The sequence below is a fragment of the Euphorbia lathyris genome, chromosome 6 (assembly GCF_963576675.1).
Source record: "Euphorbia lathyris chromosome 6, ddEupLath1.1, whole genome shotgun sequence".
NCBI lineage: Eukaryota > Viridiplantae > Streptophyta > Magnoliopsida > Malpighiales > Euphorbiaceae > Euphorbia > Euphorbia lathyris.
Genome location: NC_088915.1, coordinates 39,492,947 through 39,519,585, shown reverse-complemented (window position 1 = coordinate 39,519,585; position 26,639 = coordinate 39,492,947). Strand labels below are relative to the sequence as shown.

General features: G+C 33.6%; 1 pseudogene; it reads right to left on the bottom strand.

Annotated features, from left to right (window-relative positions):
• The window catches only part of LOC136233659 (protein NRT1/ PTR FAMILY 3.1-like), a 50,239-nt pseudogene extending 29,969 nt beyond the window's left edge, over positions 1-20,270 (bottom strand).
• Positions 20,271-26,639: the final 6,369 nt, after the last annotated feature.

The window sequence follows — 26,639 nt, the reverse complement described above, 5'->3', positions numbered from 1 at the left end:
TGACAAAGTCCTCAAAGCGTTTTGCACTAGACCTAACATCACTTTTGCTTTAAGCATGACAAAGTCATTTATAGGTAAATCCGAGTGATGGTCACTGGATTATTGTCAAGAACATTCTTAAGTACTTAAAATGACTGAAGATATGTTCCGGGTATATGGAGATGAAATTTGAAAGTTGGAGACTTTCAGATATAAGTCATCAAACAGATAAAGATGATCTTACGGAATACAAGTTTATTCTGAAAGAGGTACGATTAGCTGGAATAGTTCCGAGCAGGAAATCGTGACCGAGCCAGTAAATTAAATCAGAGTATATATATATATATATATATATATATATATATATATATATATATATATATATATATATATATGTAGCAGCTTCAGAAGCAGCTAAAAGGAAGTTTGGAATGCAAGTTCATTAATGAACTAGGCGTGGTACCTGACATTGTTAATGAGATTAACAATAGGGTTGTTGCTCTTGCTAAGGGCCCGCAGTCTTATAATACGTCCAAACACTACCTCAGTCGTTACCATCACTTCCGAGAGATAACAACAAGAGTAGATGTGAGAATTAAAAGAGTTCCCACCAAGGCACAATCTTATAGATCCATTTAAAAGAATGTCTTACCCCAAAAGGTTCATGATCGTCATACGAATGCTTATGGGAATGTTTTAGAAACAATTGGCTTTAGTCCAAGTGGGAGAATGTTGGAGTTTAGTGTCCTAAAGACAATTGCTTTAGGATATAAATATTAATGAATAAATTGTTTATTTAGTCATTTGTTTAATCAGATATATAGCATTAAAATGTAACTATATATAAAGGCACAAATCTTTCATAAAGAAAGTAATCCTAAGTTTATTTAAGTAGTTATAAAATGTTCATACAAGCATGAAGTGAGACTATACTTTATAACAGACCAATAGACTTAAAATCAACCCAAGTCAAGTAATATGTTATAGGGGTTGGCATATTACTGTTGAGACTTGCATGTAACAGTGTTTTCTGCCGAGACAGAAAGCTGATCTCACAAGCTTTAGATATCTAGACAGTTACTGGATCCGGTGAAGGAGTTCATTAGGATTGGGACCCGACTTGAGATAACAGCATGGATTAATTTATCTAAAAGTGTCAACTGTTCATCTCATTGGTATTAGTAGGTATAACTAATCATCAGACTCAAACATTCATTAATTAGTGATTCTGGATTATGGAGTCTGGTACTTTGATTCTGTGCGAGCACGATCCAACAGGTGAGAGCCTGGGGTGTGTGAGAGCAGGGTTGGGTATCACACAAAGTAATTACAGAATAGTTAATGTCAGATTGAGCATTCGTCACTCCCGATAAGTGGGAGATATATCTAAATGGCCGCTTGTGGTGAATTGACTGAAATCCTTGCAAGGTGATAGAGTTAAGAGTAGAAATGAACATTTCACTTAACTTATCTTTTAGAGTGAATTCAACCTGTACAAGTAAAACCGGACTCTTCGTTATATGTAACCTTGACACGTTCCATGGTTATAAGGAATTGACCGACATGATATAGTTGATGAAGGATCGTATTATACTGTACCTAATACAGAAAGGTTAACGTCAGTTATCAACCTGACTTCTTAATTGCTCTGGGGGAATATCATAGGTTCTGCTAGTAACAGCTCGCGATGGTATTCCGTTATATATATGTTGGAATTAATCGTGATGAATAATTTCAAAGGATATATACAGCTAGTGGCAATAAAGAACCTAATGGGTCACATATGGGACTTGGAATCGGAGGACGAAAATGTAATTAGTGAGACACTATATATGGGCCGAGTAAAACAAATGATATAAAAGAACAATTCATTTAACATGTTTATATCCTAAAACAATTGTCTATAGGAAATAAAACCTCAACAGTTGTTGGCTTGTTTTCATCGTCTTTTGCATCTTGCGTGCGTTCCTTGAGCCTGGAAAATACAACCATTGAACTCAAGATTACTTGATTTATTTATTTACTTTATTTATAACAAAATGAGATTCAAAATGACTAAAATTAACTAAAAGTACACAATTTATTACTTCTCGCTGATTTATTGAAATATGCATAAAACTAAACACTAAACTTCATTATTTAACTCAAGAATAAACCGTAATTTATCCCAAAAGATAGGGATAAAACGTCATTATCATTATGTTATGGGATTAACATAATACCGTGGAGACTTGCATGTTTTGTTCCTAAATAGAAAGTTGATCTCATAAGCTTTAGATATGAGGATAACTAGACAATTATATGGATCCAATAAAGGAGTTCATTAGGATTGAGATCCGACATGAGATAACAGGATAAATGGATCTTTCTAGTGTCACTTATCTTATCTCAATGATATTAGTAGGTATACCTAATCGACAAACTCAAAATATCATTAAAATGATTTTGGATTATGTGGTGTGATGCTTTGACTCTGTTATCTAGCACGATCCAACACACTGGGTATGCCTCGGGTAGAGATTGGGTATCATATGAAGTAATTGTAGAGTAGTTACTGATAGATTGAGCATTCATCACTTTCGATAGATGGGAGATATATCAATGACCCCTTATGGAGAATTAACTTGAAATCCTTGTAAGGTGATACGGTTAAGAGATGAAATTGAGATTTCACTTAACTTATCTATTCCAAGTTAATTCTACCTAGACAAGTAAAACAAATGTCTCTGTATATGTAACTTGACAGTTTCCATAGTTAAAATTCATTTAAGCATATAATTAATGAAGAATCATATTGTATTGCATCTAATACTGAAAGGTAAAAGTCAGAATCAATCTGGCTTCTTATGGCTATAGGAGAATGTGACGATTATGATGAAACAATATGCACACTCATTCTATTATACGTTTTGATTTAATTGATTTGTTTAAGTTAATTGCAATAAACGTATACGGACAGTTGCGGTAAGAACCTAACGGGTTACACACGAAGAATTAAGAGCGAAAGACGAAATGGTAATTTGAAATTGTCCCAATTTAAGGAAGAAAATTAGAGGGATGTCCGAAATATATATATATATATAAGTTATAAGATAAATTATTTAATTGATTTATAGTGTATTTATAAATTAATTAATTAAACTAAATATAGTCCTAAAAGAAATGGATAAGTTATCAAACTAGGCCTTAAGGTTTTTGAGGAAGTACCAATTTAGGCTCAACGTTCAAAATAGCACCAATATAGGCTTAACGTTTACAACATAATATCAATTTAGGCTTAACGTTTACAATATAGCATCAATTTAGGCCTCACGTATAAAATAGCACCAATATAGGCTTAACGTTTACAAAATAATACGAATTTAAGCTTAACGTTTTACAAAATATATACAATTTAAGCTAAATGTCATAATTAAATTAATCATATTATATTCTTTTCCTATTAATTTTATATGTTATCTTTTTATTTAGTTCTAGATTTTTATTTATTATAATACAATTAATTAGTATTCTTGCCCATTAAAATCTTATATTCGTTTTTCATAAATGATTCCAATACTACTAAATTTCATTGCTCATGTAATATATGCAAACTAAAAGTAATTGAATATCCACAATCTTTCGAACATTGACATGTATCAATATTATTTTAACTAGTATTCAAAATATTGTGGATATTCAATTATTTTTAGTTTGCATATATTACATGAGCCATGGAATTTAGGAGTTATTAAATGGTTGATGAAAAACAAATATAAGGTTTTAATGGGTAAGAAAAATAATTAATTGTATTATAATAAATAAGAAAATAGACAAATAAAAAGATAACATATAAAGTTAATAGGAAAAAATATAATATGGTTAATTTAATTGTGACGTTTAGCTTAAATTGGATATATTTTGTAAACGTTAAGCTTAAATTCGTATTATTTTGTAAACGTTAAGCCTATATTGGTGCTATTTTGTATGTGAGGCCTAAATTGATGCTATATTGTAAACGTTAAGCCGAAATTGATATTATATTGTAAACGTTAAGCCTATATTGGTGCTATTTTGAACGTTGAGCCTAATTTTTTTTTTGATAGAAAGCCTAAATTGGTACTTCCCCAAAAACCTTAAGTCTATTTTGGTACCTTATCCGTAAAAGAAAATATGAATTCTAATGTGATAATAATAATAATTATTAATTATATAATATAATTAGTAATTATATTTTCTATGGAATTATGTAAATTTAATATAATTAAAATACTAATTAATTAATTAAACCTGGTTGATTTAGGAGTGTAATTAAGAAATGAAACCCTATAAATATTACTAGTAGTATTTTGACCCAATTATCAAAATTTGGGGCAATTTTTTCTCTAATTTTCAACACTAACTAGTTACCTCATACGTTCATTCGTATCTTAGTTCGTATGGATACCGTTAAAGGCACTCTATTCGTGATTGCTATACAAGGTTGATCATGTACTTTGAAAGATTCGGGTGTTCGGGTTGATCAAGTTCGTTGATAAGATTGATAGATCTATGTGGGCACTTCGTTTGTAATAGTAGATAGTTCCTCAAATAAGGTATTTACGTTTAACCTTTGTGATATGAAATAACGATTAAAGGATCTTACAGATATAGAAATAGAGTTTTTTTTGTTTTCCGCTAGGCCTTCTCATGTTCTATTTCCTAAGAGTGGTATGAGATCAAGCGTTAAATATGTTATTTCATATATGAAAATATTAATGTTAATTATAAAAATATTTTACGTATCGGTTAATTAACAAATTTGATTTGTAAATATTAAACGATTAACTAAAACAATGTTTTTGTATATTCAATATATTTTTGGATTCTAGAATTTTATATATTTAATTAAATAATATATAGTAGAAATAAAAAATGGATTGACGAGAACGTTAGGGTCGCTAATGCCGTTGTGTAACAACGCATAATTGCTGCCCCGCATAGTAGCGGTCGAACCCGACCCCATCCCGAAATTATTTCAGATGTTTTATTTGTTTAAATATGTATATATTTTTCAGAATATATCTCGAATAAATTATGTGTGTTTTAATTTAATTTTACAAACTATTTTTGTATTTAATTAATTATATTCGATATACTAGTTAAACACGTTGAATAGTTTTGGTAAAATAATTAGACGAAATAATTTATAATTTTTGTATGGTTATATTTAATATCCAATTAAGTTTATATTTGATATATTTTGATTAGATAAAATATTAAAAGATATAAAATTGTCTAAAAGCTAATTGAGTTAGCTAAATTGCATAAACTTGTTTTATGTATTTAACATTCAATAAAATTCCAAATTTATTTAATTGAATCATGACATGGTTGGTGTTATGGATATTAATAGACCTCTTATATAATTGTTATATTGTCTTTTGATAGTTTTGGAAAATGAAACATGCACATCCTGCCTTATCTACATTCTCTGTTGTATTTCTCTTCTTATCAAATCCCTTTAAACTATAGTTGAAGTTATTCCGACAGTATAGAAATTCAAACTTTTGTAAATCCCAGGCACCAATGAGAAGGAAGACGATCTGGAGAATAAAATATGTAATAGTTAGTATATTTGTTATTCCCTAAGGTTGGTGTTCATTCGGTTTCTGGCTCGACGGAATGAATATAGTTTATATGTCTATAACCACAAATATTAATTATTTTTGTGTCTTCTGCATGCTTGGATAATTAACAAATCAAGACTATGGTAGATTGTGAGACTTTAATAAATAAGAAATCTCTCAATTTACAAAAGTTAAGCCATAATCAGTTATATAATTTAGTTGCCTCCCTATTATGATAATTCAACCCGAGTTGTCTGGGTATTTTGGGTTGTTGAGTCACTCAAGCTCGGGCCCCTGGATAACACTTGAATTATTTTGAAAATTGTTTTCACGAATAACAAGTTAATGACTTAAACAAGTCTAAAATAATTGGATAAGTCACTCATGTTATTTGAAACTGGTGGGCAAGATTGTTGAGATTATTAAAACATATTAGCTGCTGATGTGGTTAGTGTTGGTGTGCCCTAGTTCATATGCATGGGCTCTAGAATATGTATTAGACATTATGTATATTGTTTGAATACATTGTATAAGTGTTATCTGAATAAAGACATTAATTCATATTGTTTATATCTTGTGCTATGAAACATGTATGAAGTATCTATTGATTGATAACCATAAACCTGTCCGATACCTGTTCTATTCGTGGGAATGAATATAACTAAAGGTCTATGTGCTCGGTATCTGTGTAGTGATGTTGGATGCACCACTGCAACACTTGTATAGTCAGATATAGATACAGGTACGCATTCATATAGTCAGATAGGCCTCACAAATAGAAATGCAAATCAATTATGTCAAATCAAATTAAAACACATATAATTACCATATACTTTTATTAATTATAACAGTATAATTACCATATACTGTTATAATTAATAAAAGTATATGGTAATTATATGTGTTTTAATTTGATTTTGCAAACTGTTTTGTGCTTAATAATTATACTTGATATACTAGTTAAACATATTAAACAGTTTCAGTAAAATAGTTAAACACAATAATTTAATAATCTCTCGTCTTAAAAGTTTTGTATTTTGGAATTGATTTTGCAAAGTTATTTGATGTTTAATTATTTGTATGGGATACGGTTGAATTAAACACGGTAAATAATTTTGGTAAGATAATTGAACACAAATAATTGATATTTTGTATAGTTATATTTTGAAAAGTCTAATTAAGTCTATGTTTGATATATTTTAATTAGAATAAAATATAAATGATACAAAATTCAATTAAAGGTTAATTTGATTGAAAAGTTAAGTAAAGGACTAAATTGATAATAAAATTAATTTAAGAGTTAATTTGATTAACTAAAATATTACATAAACAGTTTATGTAATCAACCAATTAAGTTTATTTAATTGAGTCTTTGCATGTTTGGAGTTATTGACATATTTGGACCATCTATAATTGTTATTTAGTCTTTTGGTATTTTTGAAAATAGGACATGCGAGTCCTGCCTTATCTACTCTCCATTGTATTTCTCTTCTCACATAAATCCCTTCAAATTAGTTGAAGTATTCTAAAGTAGTATAGAAATTAAATATTGTTGTAAATCAAGGCGCCAAGGAAAAGACGGAGAACCTGAAGGAGAAATATATAATAGTTAGTATTTCTCTAGGGATGACCTTTTATTCCGTTTATGGCTTGACGGAATAATTTAGATAATATGTCCATAACCGCCAATGTAAATTGTATGTGTCTGATGTATGCTAAAGCAAATCAAGACTAGGTTAGATTATGAGACTTAAAATAAAATCTCTCACTAATTAAAAGTTAAGTAAATAAGCAAGTTATTAAAATCGGTTGCCCCTCCCTAATATTATAATTCAGCCGGCAGTACTGGGGGTCTTTGGGTTGTTGAGAAAACTCAAGCTCGGGGTCTTATGGTAACACCTGAATTATCGAAAATCATTTTCACGAATATGGCGTAATACTTATATTGGGTTAGAATAATTGGATGAGCAAACTCATGTTGTTCTAACCTAATGGGCAATATGGTTGTGATTGATAAACAAAACATATCAGTTACTAATGTGGTTAGTAACCCAATAACCTAGAAATCACATGGCCGATGTGATTGATTGCATGAATCTACCTAATGAATGAAACTAGCTTGTTGAGCAAATTCAAGGTGAAATTTCAAGAGTTAGGATTCTACCTCACTAAGGGATTTGTGAAATTCTTCGAATTAATATTGAGGGTTATTAATTTAGTAAAATAGTGGGAGCAATTTAAAAACATAAAAGACCAACGTATTTAAATTGTAAATGAATTAAACAAATGAATAACATTCGTCACTCTATCTCACTCTCAAGTTAAAATAAATACTCTGAATCATCATATCTAAAATGGATCTATATAATATTTTAACCGATAACAAAATTGAATAGTTCAAAATTCACCAACTGTTTTGGCAAACTCAAAATTGTTTTGAAGTTTCGAAATGATTGGGTATGTATTCAGATACATTGATACCCATCGTCAAAATTGTTTTGAAGTTTGAAAAGATTAGTATGTATTAAGATACACTGATACCCAATGTCCTTATTGATGATGCTCTTGTTAAGAATATTGATGTTTACCGGAAGCACCAATCAGATGACGAACGTACATGATGTATCATACTTGCAGCTATGACACTAGAGTTACAAAGGCAACATAAGAACATGGATGCGTATTCCATGGTTATGCACTTGGAGGAGGTGTTTTGAGAAACAGACTCAAATGCGAATTCTATGAGATAACGATGATTGTTTCGCTCCAAGATGCAAGAAGGTTCTTCTGTTGTGGCACTTTGTGTCAAAATGATTGACTACTTCACCAAAGCTTTCTAATATTGGATTTGTGATGGATAATGAATTAAGTGTCGACTTAGTTCCTTGATCCCTCCCAGAGATTTATTCATAAGTTCATCACGAACTATCAGATGAATAAACTCAGAGACCTCTCTAGAAGAGCTCTTGAATATGCTCAAGTCAGTTGAGCCCAAATCTTAAGAAAGTGATGTCAGCACTTTTTTATTGAGGGATCTCACGAGAGAAAGGGAAGTTTCCCAATTCCAAAGATTCCAAGAAGAACAAATGCATTAAACTCAAGTCAATAAAAGCAAGAAGGGAATGCCACCAATATGGTAAAGAAGGGAATTGGAAGAGGAACTGTAAGAAGTACTTAGACTCTCTCTAGAAGAAGGGTCATAATGGTGCTTTTACTTTTAGAACTAAAGGATAGATAATTCAACTTACTTGTGATAGTCACCTAGGCCATGTAAGCAAGAAACACATGTCTAAGCTGCATCAAGATGGGCTTATAAGCTCGGTTGATTTTGAATGAATGGGCACATGTAAGTCTTGTTTAAAGGAAAGATGACAAAGATACCCTTTAGTAATAGAGGAGAATGTGTATCAGACACTCTAAGACTAGTACATTCAGATGTATGTAGTCATACGTCAAACACAAGCAAGAGAAAGGTTCAATCACTTCATTAGCTTCATAAGATGATCATACCAGATATTGATTCATCTACTTGATGAAGCATGAGTCAGAAGCTTTTGAGAAAGTTCAAATGCTTCAAGAATGAAGTAAGAAAAACAAACAAGAAAGAATATTATAGTGCTTCGATTAGATCATCATGGAGATTATCTTTCTAATGATTTTTCTTAATTATCTAAATTGAATATAGGATTCGTTCATAATGGACTCCTCCGTATACACCACGATGTATCTAAAAGGAGAAATCGTACTCTATTAGATATAGTACGATCCATGATGAGCACAACCTCTCTTCCAAAGATGTTCTAAGGTTATGCCCTAGAAACCGCCTTATTTACCTTGAACCGAGTATCCACAAAACTGCCAAGTTCTATTCCATTTGAATTGTTCATTGGAAAGGAAACCCAGTTTCTCTTTCATGAGAATTTAGGGGTGTTCAGCACATGTTAAATACATAGCATCAGATTAAGTTAGACCCTAAATCTGATAAATATTTCTTCATTGGAATTCCGAAAAGAAACAGTAGGATATTACTTCTATCATTCGGATGATCGAAAGTAATAGTATCCAAACACTGTATTTCTAGAGAAAGAGTTTCTTCTAGAAACACAAGTAGAAAGCGTGATTGAACTTGAAGAAGTTCAAGAAGAAGGATTAGCTGACATAGCGGAAGCGATGGTGGAACCCGAATCTGTCTCACAAGATGAGACACTGGTGATATTACTAACTCATAGGTCTGGTCGAGTTCATCAAATCCCAAAGAGATTTGGATTTCTAGTGGGAGCCGATGAAATCCCAAAGAGATTTGGAATTCTAGTGGGAGAGGACGAAGAGGCTCACATGTTAGACAATGAACCTACGACTTATAAGAAGGGTCTTGTAAACCTATACATGTAAGCTAGTGGGAGCTCGATGAGCCTTTACATGTAAACTAGTGGGAGCTTGGTCGTTTACTTAGTATTATATGTCGATGATATTTTACTAATGGGAACGACATAGCTATACTGCAATCGGTGAAAATTTTGGTTATCGGATAAAATTCTCCATAATAGACTTAGAAGAAGCAGCTTACATATTAAGGATTAAGATCTATGGAGATAGATTGAAAAGACTGCTTGACCCCTCCTAGTCTAAACACGTTGACAAAGTCCTCAAAGCGTTTTGCACTAGACCTAACATCACTTTTGCTTTAAGCATGACAAAGTCATTTATAGGTAAATCCGAGTGATGGTCACTGGATTATTGTCAAGAACATTCTTAAGTACTTAAAATGACTGAAGATATGTTCCGGGTATATGGAGATGAAATTTGAAAGTTGGAGACTTTCAGATATAAGTCATCAAACAGATAAAGATGATCTTACGGAATACAAGTTTATTCTGAAAGAGGTACGATTAGCTGGAATAGTTCCGAGCAGGAAATCGTGACCGAGCCAGTAAATTAAATCAGAGTATATATATATATATATATATATATATGTAGCAGCTTCAGAAGCAGCTAAAAGGAAGTTTGGAATGCAAGTTCATTAATGAACTAGGCGTGGTACCTGACATTGTTAATGAGATTAACAATAGGGTTGTTGCTCTTGCTAAGGGCCCGCAGTCTTATAATACGTCCAAACACTACCTCAGTCGTTACCATCACTTCCGAGAGATAACAACAAGAGTAGATGTGAGAATTAAAAGAGTTCCCACCAAGGCACAATCTTATAGATCCATTTAAAAGAATGTCTTACCCCAAAAGGTTCATGATCGTCATACGAATGCTTATGGGAATGTTTTAGAAACAATTGGCTTTAGTCCAAGTGGGAGAATGTTGGAGTTTAGTGTCCTAAAGACAATTGCTTTAGGATATAAATATTAATGAATAAATTGTTTATTTAGTCATTTGTTTAATCAGATATATAGCATTAAAATGTAACTATATATAAAGGCACAAATCTTTCATAAAGAAAGTAATCCTAAGTTTATTTAAGTAGTTATAAAATGTTCATACAAGCATGAAGTGAGACTATACTTTATAACAGACCAATAGACTTAAAATCAACCCAAGTCAAGTAATATGTTATAGGGGTTGGCATATTACTGTTGAGACTTGCATGTAACAGTGTTTTCTGCCGAGACAGAAAGCTGATCTCACAAGCTTTAGATATCTAGACAGTTACTGGATCCGGTGAAGGAGTTCATTAGGATTGGGACCCGACTTGAGATAACAGCATGGATTAATTTATCTAAAAGTGTCAACTGTTCATCTCATTGGTATTAGTAGGTATAACTAATCATCAGACTCAAACATTCATTAATTAGTGATTCTGGATTATGGAGTCTGGTACTTTGATTCTGTGCGAGCACGATCCAACAGGTGAGAGCCTGGGGTGTGTGAGAGCAGGGTTGGGTATCACACAAAGTAATTACAGAATAGTTAATGTCAGATTGAGCATTCGTCACTCCCGATAAGTGGGAGATATATCTAAATGGCCGCTTGTGGTGAATTGACTGAAATCCTTGCAAGGTGATAGAGTTAAGAGTAGAAATGAACATTTCACTTAACTTATCTTTTAGAGTGAATTCAACCTGTACAAGTAAAACCGGACTCTTCGTTATATGTAACCTTGACACGTTCCATGGTTATAAGGAATTGACCGACATGATATAGTTGATGAAGGATCGTATTATACTGTACCTAATACAGAAAGGTTAACGTCAGTTATCAACCTGACTTCTTAATTGCTCTGGGGGAATATCATAGGTTCTGCTAGTAACAGCTCGCGATGGTATTCCGTTATATATATGTTGGAATTAATCGTGATGAATAATTTCAAAGGATATATACAGCTAGTGGCAATAAAGAACCTAATGGGTCACATATGGGACTTGGAATCGGAGGACGAAAATGTAATTAGTGAGACACTATATATGGGCCGAGTAAAACAAATGATATAAAAGAACAATTCATTTAACATGTTTATATCCTAAAACAATTGTCTATAGGAAATAAAACCTCAACAGTTGTTGGCTTGTTTTCATCGTCTTTTGCATCTTGCGTGCGTTCCTTGAGCCTGGAAAATACAACCATTGAACTCAAGATTACTTGATTTATTTATTTACTTTATTTATAACAAAATGAGATTCAAAATGACTAAAATTAACTAAAAGTACACAATTTATTACTTCTCGCTGATTTATTGAAATATGCATAAAACTAAACACTAAACTTCATTATTTAACTCAAGAATAAACCGTAATTTATCCCAAAAGATAGGGATAAAACGTCATTATCATTATGTTATGGGATTAACATAATACCGTGGAGACTTGCATGTTTTGTTCCTAAATAGAAAGTTGATCTCATAAGCTTTAGATATGAGGATAACTAGACAATTATATGGATCCAATAAAGGAGTTCATTAGGATTGAGATCCGACATGAGATAACAGGATAAATGGATCTTTCTAGTGTCACTTATCTTATCTCAATGATATTAGTAGGTATACCTAATCGACAAACTCAAAATATCATTAAAATGATTTTGGATTATGTGGTGTGATGCTTTGACTCTGTTATCTAGCACGATCCAACACACTGGGTATGCCTCGGGTAGAGATTGGGTATCATATGAAGTAATTGTAGAGTAGTTACTGATAGATTGAGCATTCATCACTTTCGATAGATGGGAGATATATCAATGACCCCTTATGGAGAATTAACTTGAAATCCTTGTAAGGTGATACGGTTAAGAGATGAAATTGAGATTTCACTTAACTTATCTATTCCAAGTTAATTCTACCTAGACAAGTAAAACAAATGTCTCTGTATATGTAACTTGACAGTTTCCATAGTTAAAATTCATTTAAGCATATAATTAATGAAGAATCATATTGTATTGCATCTAATACTGAAAGGTAAAAGTCAGAATCAATCTGGCTTCTTATGGCTATAGGAGAATGTGACGATTATGATGAAACAATATGCACACTCATTCTATTATACGTTTTGATTTAATTGATTTGTTTAAGTTAATTGCAATAAACGTATACGGACAGTTGCGGTAAGAACCTAACGGGTTACACACGAAGAATTAAGAGCGAAAGACGAAATGGTAATTTGAAATTGTCCCAATTTAAGGAAGAAAATTAGAGGGATGTCCGAAATATATATATATATAAGTTATAAGATAAATTATTTAATTGATTTATAGTGTATTTATAAATTAATTAATTAAACTAAATATAGTCCTAAAAGAAATGGATAAGTTATCAAACTAGGCCTTAAGGTTTTTGAGGAAGTACCAATTTAGGCTCAACGTTCAAAATAGCACCAATATAGGCTTAACGTTTACAACATAATATCAATTTAGGCTTAACGTTTACAATATAGCATCAATTTAGGCCTCACGTATAAAATAGCACCAATATAGGCTTAACGTTTACAAAATAATACGAATTTAAGCTTAACGTTTTACAAAATATTATACAATTTAAGCTAAATGTCATAATTAAATTAATCATATTATATTCTTTTCCTATTAATTTTATATGTTATCTTTTTATTTAGTTCTAGATTTTTATTTATTATAATACAATTAATTAGTATTCTTGCCCATTAAAATCTTATATTCGTTTTTCATAAATGATTCCAATACTACTAAATTTCATTGCTCATGTAATATATGCAAACTAAAAGTAATTGAATATCCACAATCTTTCGAACATTGACATGTATCAATATTATTTTAACTAGTATTCAAAATATTGTGGATATTCAATTATTTTTAGTTTGCATATATTACATGAGCCATGGAATTTAGGAGTTATTAAATGGTTGATGAAAAACAAATATAAGGTTTTAATGGGTAAGAAAAATAATTAATTGTATTATAATAAATAAGAAAATAGACAAATAAAAAGATAACATATAAAGTTAATAGGAAAAAATATAATATGGTTAATTTAATTGTGACGTTTAGCTTAAATTGGATATATTTTGTAAACGTTAAGCTTAAATTCGTATTATTTTGTAAACGTTAAGCCTATATTGGTGCTATTTTGTATGTGAGGCCTAAATTGATGCTATATTGTAAACGTTAAGCCGAAATTGATATTATATTGTAAACGTTAAGCCTATATTGGTGCTATTTTGAACGTTGAGCCTAATTTTTTTTTTGATAGAAAGCCTAAATTGGTACTTCCCCAAAAACCTTAAGTCTATTTTGGTACCTTATCCGTAAAAGAAAATATGAATTCTAATGTGATAATAATAATAATTATTAATTATATAATATAATTAGTAATTATATTTTCTATGGAATTATGTAAATTTAATATAATTAAAATACTAATTAATTAATTAAACCTGGTTGATTTAGGAGTGTAATTAAGAAATGAAACCCTATAAATATTACTAGTAGTATTTTGACCCAATTATCAAAATTTGGGGCAATTTTTTCTCTAATTTTCAACACTAACTAGTTACCTCATACGTTCATTCGTATCTTAGTTCGTATGGATACCGTTAAAGGCACTCTATTCGTGATTGCTATACAAGGTTGATCATGTACTTTGAAAGATTCGGGTGTTCGGGTTGATCAAGTTCGTTGATAAGATTGATAGATCTATGTGGGCACTTTGTTTGTAATAGTAGATAGTTCCTCAAATAAGGTATTTACGTTTAACCTTTGTGATATGAAATAACGATTAAAGGATCTTACAGATATAGAAATAGAGTTTTTTTTGTTTTCCGCTAGGCCTTCTCATGTTCTATTTCCTAAGAGTGGTATGAGATCAAGCGTTAAATATGTTATTTCATATATGAAAATATTAATGTTAATTATAAAAATATTTTACGTATCGGTTAATTAACAAATTTGATTTGTAAATATTAAACGATTAACTAAAACAATGTTTTTGTATATTCAATATATTTTTGGATTCTAGAATTTTATATATTTAATTAAATAATATATAGTAGAAATAAAAAATGGATTGACGAGAACGTTAGGGTCGCTAATGCCGTTGTGTAACAACGCATAATTGCTGCCCCGCATAGTAGCGGTCGAACCCGACCCCATCCCGAAATTATTTCAGATGTTTTATTTGTTTAAATATGTATATATTTTTCAGAATATATCTCGAATAAATTATGTGTGTTTTAATTTAATTTTACAAACTATTTTTGTATTTAATTAATTATATTCGATATACTAGTTAAACACGTTGAATAGTTTTGGTAAAATAATTAGACGAAATAATTTATAATTTTTGTATGGTTATATTTAATATCCAATTAAGTTTATATTTGATATATTTTGATTAGATAAAATATTAAAAGATATAAAATTGTCTAAAAGCTAATTGAGTTAGCTAAATTGCATAAACTTGTTTTATGTATTTAACATTCAATAAAATTCCAAATTTATTTAATTGAATCATGACATGGTTGGTGTTATGGATATTAATAGACCTCTTATATAATTGTTATATTGTCTTTTGATAGTTTTGGAAAATGAAACATGCACATCCTGCCTTATCTACATTCTCTGTTGTATTTCTCTTCTTATCAAATCCCTTTAAACTATAGTTGAAGTTATTCCGACAGTATAGAAATTCAAACTTTTGTAAATCCCAGGCACCAATGAGAAGGAAGACGATCTGGAGAATAAAATATGTAATAGTTAGTATATTTGTTATTCCCTAAGGTTGGTGTTCATTCGGTTTCTGGCTCGACGGAATGAATATAGTTTATATGTCTATAACCACAAATATTAATTATTTTTGTGTCTTCTGCATGCTTGGATAATTAACAAATCAAGACTATGGTAGATTGTGAGACTTTAATAAATAAGAAATCTCTCAATTTACAAAAGTTAAGCCATAATCAGTTATATAATTTAGTTGCCTCCCTATTATGATAATTCAACCCGAGTTGTCTGGGTATTTTGGGTTGTTGAGTCACTCAAGCTCGGGCCCCTGGATAACACTTGAATTATTTTGAAAATTGTTTTCACGAATAACAAGTTAATGACTTAAACAAGTCTAAAATAATTGGATAAGTCACTCATGTTATTTGAAACTGGTGGGCAAGATTGTTGAGATTATTAAAACATATTAGCTGCTGATGTGGTTAGTGTTGGTGTGCCCTAGTTCATATGCATGGGCTCTAGAATATGTATTAGACATTATGTATATTGTTTGAATACATTGTATAAGTGTTATCTGAATAAAGACATTAATTCATATTGTTTATATCTTGTGCTATGAAACATGTATGAAGTATCTATTGATTGATAACCATAAACCTGTCCGATACCTGTTCTATTCGTGGGAATGAATATAACTAAAGGTCTATGTGCTCGGTATCTGTGTAGTGATGTTGGATGCACCACTGCAACACTTGTATAGTCAGATATAGATACAGGTACGCATTCATGTAGCTCAATGCGGGACTGGACCGATCCGCTCTAGAAAGTTTCATGGTGGACGTGTCATTGATCTCTCTAAGTGTAGAACTCTATTATATCCAGGCCTGATTTCATTATAGTAAACAATGTGGAATCTCGTTCACTTTGATATACGTCTAACTTGTCCGTAATAGGATGCCAAATATGGGTATGTTGGGTGAATCATTAAACATGTTATTGCGGATAAATGAAGTGAAGGAATTATTGATAAGGACGTCTTGTCTCTATCTTTTTAGCGTGATTTACGGTCTATGTTGAGCTAATAATTAAGTTTAATTACAAAAATAAGTGTGTTTCGAATAAATAATATAATAATAATAAAAATTGTGTTTTTAATAATTTTCTCTTTTCTTTGATTAATTTCAGAAAAAATAAAGCATCAAGTAATCTCGGTGTTTGTAGTCGTATTTTGCAGGTTCAGGATAAACATATGAGACGCAAACACCAAAGGAAGAAATGGCCAAATTTCAGCCTTGCACCACGTGGAGCATAAAATGCCTTATGCGTGCCACGTCATTGCGCAGTTGCCACTAATTCACGGCAGTCAACCCGATCCTTATCCCAAGTCAATGGAGTCTATGCGGAGCATGACCTAGAGTACGCAGAGCGTGCATAGTATGAAACAGTTGACAAAGTTCCAGTATCTCAAACACGTGGAGCTTGCCCTGAAAGACGCGGAGCGTGAAGGAGTGATAATTCAAATATGAGTTCCAGTACCTCAACCACGCGGAGCGTGGCTATGTTAACGCCTTTGGGTCCAGTCTACGCGTATGTGAAATCTGCAACGAAGTGAGAAAAGGGAAAACACGCGGAGCGTGCCATGTGAAATTAACAGATTTAATGTGAATTCTTCCAAAGACTTGTGTATTTATGATTTTACCCTCGAGCTTGATGTGTATAAGTAAGAGTGTTTAGCACTCATTTTTGGTATTCAGAATTTATGTAATAAAAACTCTATCCCCTTGAGAGCTTGTGTATTCCTTTCGTCACTCCGTCGAAGTTCCGTTTCATCTGCATCCACCAAGCTTGAGAGTTCCACGTCCAAGTCCTAAGTAATGACTTTGAGTCCGATTAGCTAGTTCTAAAGGCTGATTCTTCTTCCCTTTCTACTTATTAATTAGCTTGTACTCTTTCTATGTACTTGTTAATTAGCTTGTATTCTGTATTTACGTGTTCCACATTTATAATATATGATTTACAATTTCGGTTTCACTATACGTGTTATTATTTATTGCTTATTTCGATACTTATAATTGATTATTGTGTAGGTCGCTTACGAGCTCCGAAATCCACTAGGATTCACATAGGAGTTGCCTTACCGGAGTTAAGAATCTGGAAACCGTAGGAATTGACGAGCCACAGAACTTATGGGCCCTAGTTTCTGATCCTAAGAATTACAGTTGCCTTAAGGGGGGGTAAATTACATACGTGGTGTACAACCTTTACCTATTTTCACACTTTGGTGTACAACCTTCAATTTTGCACACTAAAATGTACAACCTTTTGGTGACCTCCTATTAAAGTGTACAGTAGGTAATTATGACCGGTCAACCCGAAGTCAACGCGCCACCTCAGCAATTTAACTTTTCTAAAAATAAAAAATTAACCCAATAAATATAATATTACTTTTATACCCTTTATAAAATCATCTTCTTCAACCTCCACCATTGTTTTCTTTATTACTCCATTTTCAAAAATTATTTCTCTCTCTTCAATCTTTATACTTGTTTTCTTTGTAATCCATTTTCAAAAATTATTTCTCTCTCTAACTCTCATCTCTCTCATTCTCTCTCTAACTCTCATATCTCTCTTATTTTCTCTCTCATCTTCTCATCACTTCTCTCTCTAACTCTTCCGTCTCTCTAATTCTCCCTTTCTCTCTCTAGAATATCTTATAAGCTAGGAAATTAAACAGACATCCATATTAGCTCTTCTACTCAACAATAATTTGACGACGTCCTTGAATCTGTTACCAAGGATGTATAGAGAGAGAAAAATAATTGTAGTAAAAGTATACATCTTAGCACACACCAAGTAGACAAGGTTATTAACTTGTAAAAGTATTCCAATCTTCCCTTGTTCAAATTATCATCAGGAAGCAAGTTTGATCCATCTTTTCCACCACTAAACTTGTGCACCAAAGCAACCAAAAGTGTACTCATATAATTCCCAACCGAAATCGCTGTCCAAAACAACGCCATCGCTGAGCTTCTCATACTCTCCGGCGCCTGATCGTAAAAGAACTCTAAATGCCCAATCGACATAAAAGCCTCCACAATTACATGGAGAGAATACTGCGGTACAAGCCAGAACACTGAGATTGGAATCGGATTATGAGAATTGAGTAATCGTGATCTGCAGCAGCTTTTTTGCGCTTGATTCGACAAATCCAGCAACGAAAGTGGTGAAAATAGAAATGACAAAGCCGATTCCCATTCTGTGTAGGAAACTTATGCCTCTTTCGAGACTTGTGAATTTGGAGACGAAAGGGACAAAGAGGCGATCGTAGAGGATGATTGTGGCGAGCATGGAAGTCATTATGAAGACAGATATGGAACCGGCTGGGATCTCGAAGTATTTGGAGAGATGTCTATCCATTGATTTAGCTTGTTTGGAGGGAAAATGTGCTCTATTGAGCATATGCTGTGATTAGGAGAATTCCTGCAGCCCAAATAGGTCCCATTCTGATAATTGATTTGAGTTCTTCAACTCTGTGTACAATGTTTAATCTTCATAGATTTGGTGGTTCCCCAGCTTTTATGTTGTCTTCTTCACTAGCTTATAAGATATTCTAGGGAGAGAAAGGGAGAATTAGAAAGATGGAAGAGTTAGAAAGAGAAGTGATGAGAGAGATGAGAGAGAAAATAAGAGAGACATGAGAGTTAGAGAGAGAATGAGAGAGAAATAATTTTTGAAAATGGAGTACAAAGAAAACAATGGTGGAGGTTGGAGAAGATGATTTTATAAAGGGTATAAAAGTAATATTATATTTTTTGGGTTAATTTTTTATTTTTAGAAAAGTTAAATTGCTGAGGTGGCGCGTTGACTTCGGGTTGACTGGTCAAAATTACCTGCTGTACACTTTAGTGGGAGGTCACCAAAAGGTTGTACATTTTAGTGTGCAAAATTGAAGGTTGTACACCAAAGTGTGAAAATAGGTAAAGGTTGTACACCACGTATGTAATTTACCCTCTTAAGGGGAAACCACGACCCTAGAACCTCACAGAGTTGTTTGGTCTATAGATAGTCGTCTTTGCAAGAATAAATTATTAATCGTATATGTTTCGAATTGTTTGCCATATGTTATAACTTATCACCACCCATAACACTTCATTAGAGTCTGAGCTACATAAGTCTGTTTCACCATAGTTTAGGAGTAGTTCATAGTTGTCACCCAACTCAAGTCTAAAGTATTCACCACTAGATAACGTGTAAAACCGATTAGTTTAATACTTGTAGTTATAAATCCCGTGGATTCGATACCCGGTCTTAACCGGATTTATTACTTGATACGATGGGGTACACTTGCCCCTACGTAGCGTCTAGTAGAGTTAAAGAACGTAGAAAGATCATAACCGTAACACACACAATACTTACTGCTCTACTAGAGGCGCTCATCAAGTTTTTGGCGCCGTTGCCGGGGATTTATATTTTCTTGTAATATTAGACAAAAACGTTTTATTGTTAGTCTAAGCATTCTTTTTGTATAAATTGTTTATATATACTTTCACTAACAACATTCTTTTTGTTCATATCTTCCTATTTATTTATTTTCTCTAGTTTATGCCCACCCAATCTCGGAGTGGTACTCTTATTCCTATTAATCTTGAAATTGAACGTACTCTTTGTAGGATCCGGAGAGAAAAGATGGCCAATGTCAACAACGAAACCAACCAACCCGAGAACAACCAAAGGCAAACCAACCAACCCATGAACAACATCCGAAATGGAGGAGTCAACGACACAAGGATGATGATGGAGATTCTAGCTCCACATAGACCGCAAAATCGCAATGGAATTATCGCACCCACCATTTCGACCAACACATATGAGATCAGGACGAGCATGATCCAATTGATCCAACAACTCGGTCAATTCGGGGGAGAACTTCATGAGAACCATAATGAACATCTCGATAAATTTCTTATGTGTGTCGATACTTCTCGGCAAAATGGTGTTCCGGTTGAGGCCGTGCATCTAAAGCTTTTTCCTTTTTCCTTGATAGGCCAAGCTTTGGAGTGGTTGCGATCATTGGAAGCAGGATCAATCACGTCATGGGATGAGCTCGAGAAGGAGTTCCTTTCCTATTACTTCCCACCATCCAAGACGGTTAAGTTGAGGAATGACATCACATCTTTTAGACAACTCGAATATGAGGCCCTTCACGCAGCTTGGGCTAGATTCTGAAAGTTGCTCCGAAATTGCCCCCACCATGACATCCCCAAGCACGACCTTGTAATTACATTCTATCATGGTCTAACCCCTACTAATCGTGCAACTGTGGATTCTGTCGCATGAGGGGATTTGTTTAGTAAGTCGGCAAGCGAGGCTTATGAGCTTATCAACGAGTTAGCTAGAAAAAGCGTCCAATGGTAAGAAGATCGGCTTGTCGTACCCTCGTGACATCAAACATTTGTCGTGGAGGACGAGGCTCCCAAATTTTCCATGGCCGAGATGAACAAGAAGTTATACGCCTTAATGGCATAAATGAGCCTAAAAAATTTAGCACAGGTCCTGATGTGCTCATTACGGTGGCAACCATCATGGTCAAGATTGCCAAGCCGGTAGTCCTTTTGCCGGCGACGCCGAAAGTATAAGTTATATGGGAGGGCAGCCAAGGTATAATTCTAACTATAACTCCTACTATAATTCAAATGCTTATCACCACCGTAATAATAATAACAACGGATGGAGGCCTCAACGCCAACACCCGAATTTGTCATATGGCAAAAATCAAAACGTGTTGAAGCCCCCATCCAGATTTAACCATGAATACAAGGAGCACGGTTTGGGTCAGTCCCCAAACGCCCAAGGAGGCCAAAACTCTCAACCTCCTACCAATGCGAAAGCCCCTATGGTACGTAATCAATCTTCTTAAAGAAATATCTTCTTTTCTTGCTGATAATGAGGTGTTTTACAGGGATTTGGGGCACCAAGTGGCCCAATTAAATCGCCAACAATAAGAGAGATAACAAGGGTCTCTCTCGACAAGCACCGAACAAAACCCACGACCAAAGAATCGGGAGTCTGCACAAGCGATAACACTTCGAAGTGGTAAGGGTTTGGAACCACCGGTTCCAAAGGCGATATAAACCGCTCCAAAGGTAAGTAACGAACCGGGAGACGTAAGCAACCCCGGTTCGGACCCAAAATTTTTAACTTCCTCGGATAATAATAAAAGTGCTAGTGATCCAATTGGAGCTTATGTACTGAAGCTCCCGTTTCGACAAAGATTAAAGAAAGAAAAATTGGATCACTAATACGGCAAGTTTTTAGAATTTTTTAAGAAACTTCATATAAACATTCCCATTCGCGGAGGCATTAGAACAAATGTCCACTTATGCGAAGTTTCTTAAAGAAATCCTTGCCAAAAAGAGGAAGTTAGAACAAAATGAAACGGTAGATGTAGGTGCCAGGCCTCGCCCAGTGAGCCCGGGGGGTAGACACTGTTGACGACAATGATGTGATTTTCACCGAAAGCAACCAATCTAGGAATCAAGCTACTCGGCAGGACCGGAGCTCAGAGTATGGAAGAGTCGCCACCCACGAATGGGAAATGAACATCGATTCCTTGCGGGAGACCAGTGTGGGTTCAGAAAATTGGGTACGAGCCGAGAAGGCTAGCTCCTTTCCGAAGAAAGGCTACTAGGCACCTCGACATCGCTCGGTTCTGAACCATTGGCCTCCTACTTAACACCTTAGGCGCTAACGGACTAATATCATATTTCTTTAAGTTTAAAATTCATTTGTAACCTTTTCTTTCTTGTTTTGAAAACCGTTTTGAGCATATATTATTAAAAGCCATTTTATTAAAGAATCACCCATTTTATGAATTAATATACGTTAGAAGGAGAAGAGAAGAAGATGAATAAGTCCGAGGATTACAACAAATGAATATTTTCCTAAGCTATACACATCAAGTCTAAGCTAATCTCTCTCCCAAAATCCATTTTATTTACATGGTTCGTGCCTTAATCGTCGTTGGAATGATTTAGGCATGTTTCAAAACCCCGTTGATTTACATGCTTTTGCTTAAGTACGCCGTTGGAACGACTTAAGCGTTTTAAAACGTGAAGTAAAAATCTCTTGAATAAAAAATGTGGTTAGACATACAAGTCAATTATTTTATACAAAATCATTTAAGAAAAAAAAATAACCAAGTTAACATCATTTTATTCATGTTAAGAAAACCATTAGAAACATTAAATCTCAAATTAAAACTTCTTTTACATGTTTGCTTAAATCCACCGTTGGAACGGATTAAGGTTTGAAAACGTGGGACTTTTAAAAACCGTTTAAAGTAAAAAAACGAAAGTAAAACATTTGATTTACATCTTGAACTATTTAAAATACCTTTAATTGGGCAATCGCATTAAAACCTCCTTATTTACCTTTTATTCCCTCTCTTTGGAATTAACCCCCCCCCCCCCCCTTAATTAAACACCACATATATAATTACAACATATAATATATTAAACCCCAAAAACAACCCAACCTAATATATGTAAAATATATACATAGATTTAAAGGAGAAAAATAATTACTAAATATAAATGATAAAATAACTATCCTAATTTTTATAGTATAGAAAATAAGAAAAATTAATGTCATATATATATATATATATAGATGTTTAAGGAAAAATGAGCAAAATATGATATGAATATAATATATAATATTCCAATACATTAAATTTAAATGCTTTGATTTAATTACTACTAATGTGTTTGTTCAATGTTAAGTATTTAAATTAATAAGATTAGAAGACATTAAAAGACCAAGATCCAAAAGCCCACAAGAGAAGGTCAAAGCCCAAGTCAACAAATCCAACTCAGCATCAGACCGCGGCCCAGCAGATGGAAGGATCCAGAAGGAGCTTCGAATAACTTCATGCCGAAGCTGCTGAGTCGAACGAATAGAAGACATGTCAGCAGTGGACCTGAATAACTTCAAGACAAAGTTGTTCCACTTTGGGAAAGTTTCAGAAGACGCAGGAGGCTGTCTGGAAGACTTTACCATATGTAGAGGGACAATCTGACGCCTACCGACCAGAAGTACCTGGCAACTGAAGAAGACAAAAAAAAGCAACATTCTCATTGGCCGAAGACACTGAGTACTGACGAGTGAAAGCGACAGCAAGCCGTTTCCCTCCAACGGTTATTTCGAAATTCGAAATAACCAGCGCCTCAGATGTCACTATAAATAGGCTTCTCATTTGCTTCATTCGACGCAGATCTTCACCAAGTCGAAATGCTGATCAAATAGCAACTTGAAGTTCTGTACCAAAGCAAAGCAACGAAATCTTACACTCATTCTTATTTTGTGTAAAAGCCTAGATTGTTAATCATCTAAAGTGTTCTTTGTACTTAGAACAAAACATTTATCATTTCTAGATAGTAGAAGGAGATACTGAGTTGCTCGGTTATAGCACTCAGTGGTAGAACAACATTGAGTATAGGATATAGAGGAAGGTACTCTGTATACTCACTCTCTATTGTAAGAGGTTTGTGCTCAACCTGAAAGAGCTCAGTAGTGGATTAAAAAGCTCGGAAGGATTCCGGGGACTAGACGTAGGCAGGAGGCTGAACCAGGATAAGTCTGCTGAGTAACACTTTCTAACTCTTACTCCTTATATACTTGCTTTGTACTGTGCCTAGTAAAACGTAAAATCTATACACTAAGTTGTGTGATCTGAGCACTGAGTTCAGGAATAGACGTAAGTGATATCTCCTGACTCAACGATAGAAGCAATTTTAGTTACTAGTTAACTAAATTTGTCTCTGATCTCACTCAGCATCACTCTCCTAAAAGACTAAGTAAAAGTCTTAACTTAAAAACAAGTCAGCCTTAACGTAAAAATTTTAAATAGTTCTTAACCCCTCCTTAGAACTAATCTTCTTACGTTTCACGGGACCAACAATATATATGGTAAAATAAATGGTATAAACCCAAAGTGAAAAAGGTTAAGTTTATTACATCTAATATAATAACATATAAACATTAAAACAACTTTTTAAATCATTTCAAATATACCCCTAATTTAATAAAATACAAATAATAGATAAAGTGTAAATTTACCGAATCAATCATTGCTTTAATAAAAGAGAAAATAACAAAATTAGTCCGACTAAAGTTCCAAATTTACCAAAAATGTTAGATTTAGTCTATTCACTCGTTTTCGCCCCCGAGCTACCCAAATCGGGTCATGGCTTATAACGGAGATCACTAAAACGATGTTTTATTTCAAAACATCAATTAAAACATTTTTTAAACACGGATCTACAATATTTTAGTCCCGAACTACCCTCAAACCGGGTCACGGTTCGTATTGGAACTTAAAACGAGGTTTTCTAATTTAAAATCAAAACCGAATGTTTATTTTAATACGAAACGGAAATTAAATAAATAAATACGAATAATTAAATAAATAAATAAATACAATAAATGAAATAAATAAATTAACAGAGTCTAGTCCTCAGATAATACCTATTGAATCAGTATTGACAGTCGAAAATCGATTGATTCCACGAGTTAAGGTTTTTGGTGTTTTTATATTTTAGTCCAATATTCAATTTTAATTTTTGTCCAAAATTTTCTTTTTGAACAATAATTTCTTTTTTGCCAAAAAAATCTTTTCTTTTCCCTTTTACCTTGAGATACGTGCTTTTTTTATAGGCGTGGATCCCAATGTTGGGCATATGCCCACAATTGTTGGGCGTACGCCCAGCCTCGGCTGGGGACGTGCCCAGCGCCGACTAGGCGCCCCCCGGGGGCCACGCCCGGTGCATGCCGCAACGCCCTGGCTGCGGGGCATCGCGCCCAGCGTTAGCTAGACGACGCCCCCTCTACGGGGCATCATGCTGGCATCCACTCGGGCCAGATTTCCCCCCTCGGGTTTCTCCCACCTATAAACACAGCGTGGGTGTCTAGTAGAATATATTTCGGGAGAAATCGAGTTCGCTCATGGGACTCGCAAACGCCGTTCTCCGTGATTTTTCCTTTTTACTCTTTTTTATTTTTAAAATTTGTGGATTTAATAGAATCAACCGTCTCAACCATTCATCGTGGGTTTTCTTCATTGGTCCTCCGACTCAGTGTCTACAACTGCCCCTACTTTTCTATTTTTGACAGTGGTGTGTGTGCTTTTTCCAAAACCATTTTCGTGAATGCAACACGTGCAATGCAATATATGTTAAAGTAAAAGACACATAAGGAGTTGGAGGAGGACATCCTGAATACCTTGTTAGGTTGCCACGTCTTACCTTTCGACCCCAGCCTCTATGGGGTGATTGCTCTCTCCCGACGATCTCTTGACTTCCATTCTATCAAAAGCGACTGTAAAGCGTTGACTTCCAGTCTATCAAATGCGACTTAAAGCTTGGACTTCCAGTCTATCAAAAGCGACTGTAAAGCATTGATTTCCAGTCTATCAAAAGCGATTGTAAAGCATTGACTTCCGGTCTATCGAAAGCGACCGTAAAGCATTGACTTCCAGTCTATCCAAAGCGTCTGTAAAGTAGGGACTTCTAGTCTATCAAAAGCGACTGTAAGGCATTGACTTCCAGTCTATCAAAAGTGACTGTAAAGTATGGACTTCCAGTCTATCAAAAGCCACTACAAGAAAACAGAAAGTTAGCAACTGAATTTAGCGACCAGAAAAAGTTCGGTCACTAAATTGCGACCGAGTCGGTTGCTAATAGTTCATCTGTTGCAAAAACGCAACAGCAAAATTGACCCCAAATTTAGTGACCCGTGTTTTCATTTAGCAACTGTGTTGCTGTTGCAAAATAAAATAAAAATAAAATGAAAAAGAAAACATAAAATAAATTAAAAAGAAAATATAAAATAAATTAAAAAGAAAAAAGAAGTATATATATAAACATAAAAGAAAACAAAGAAAAC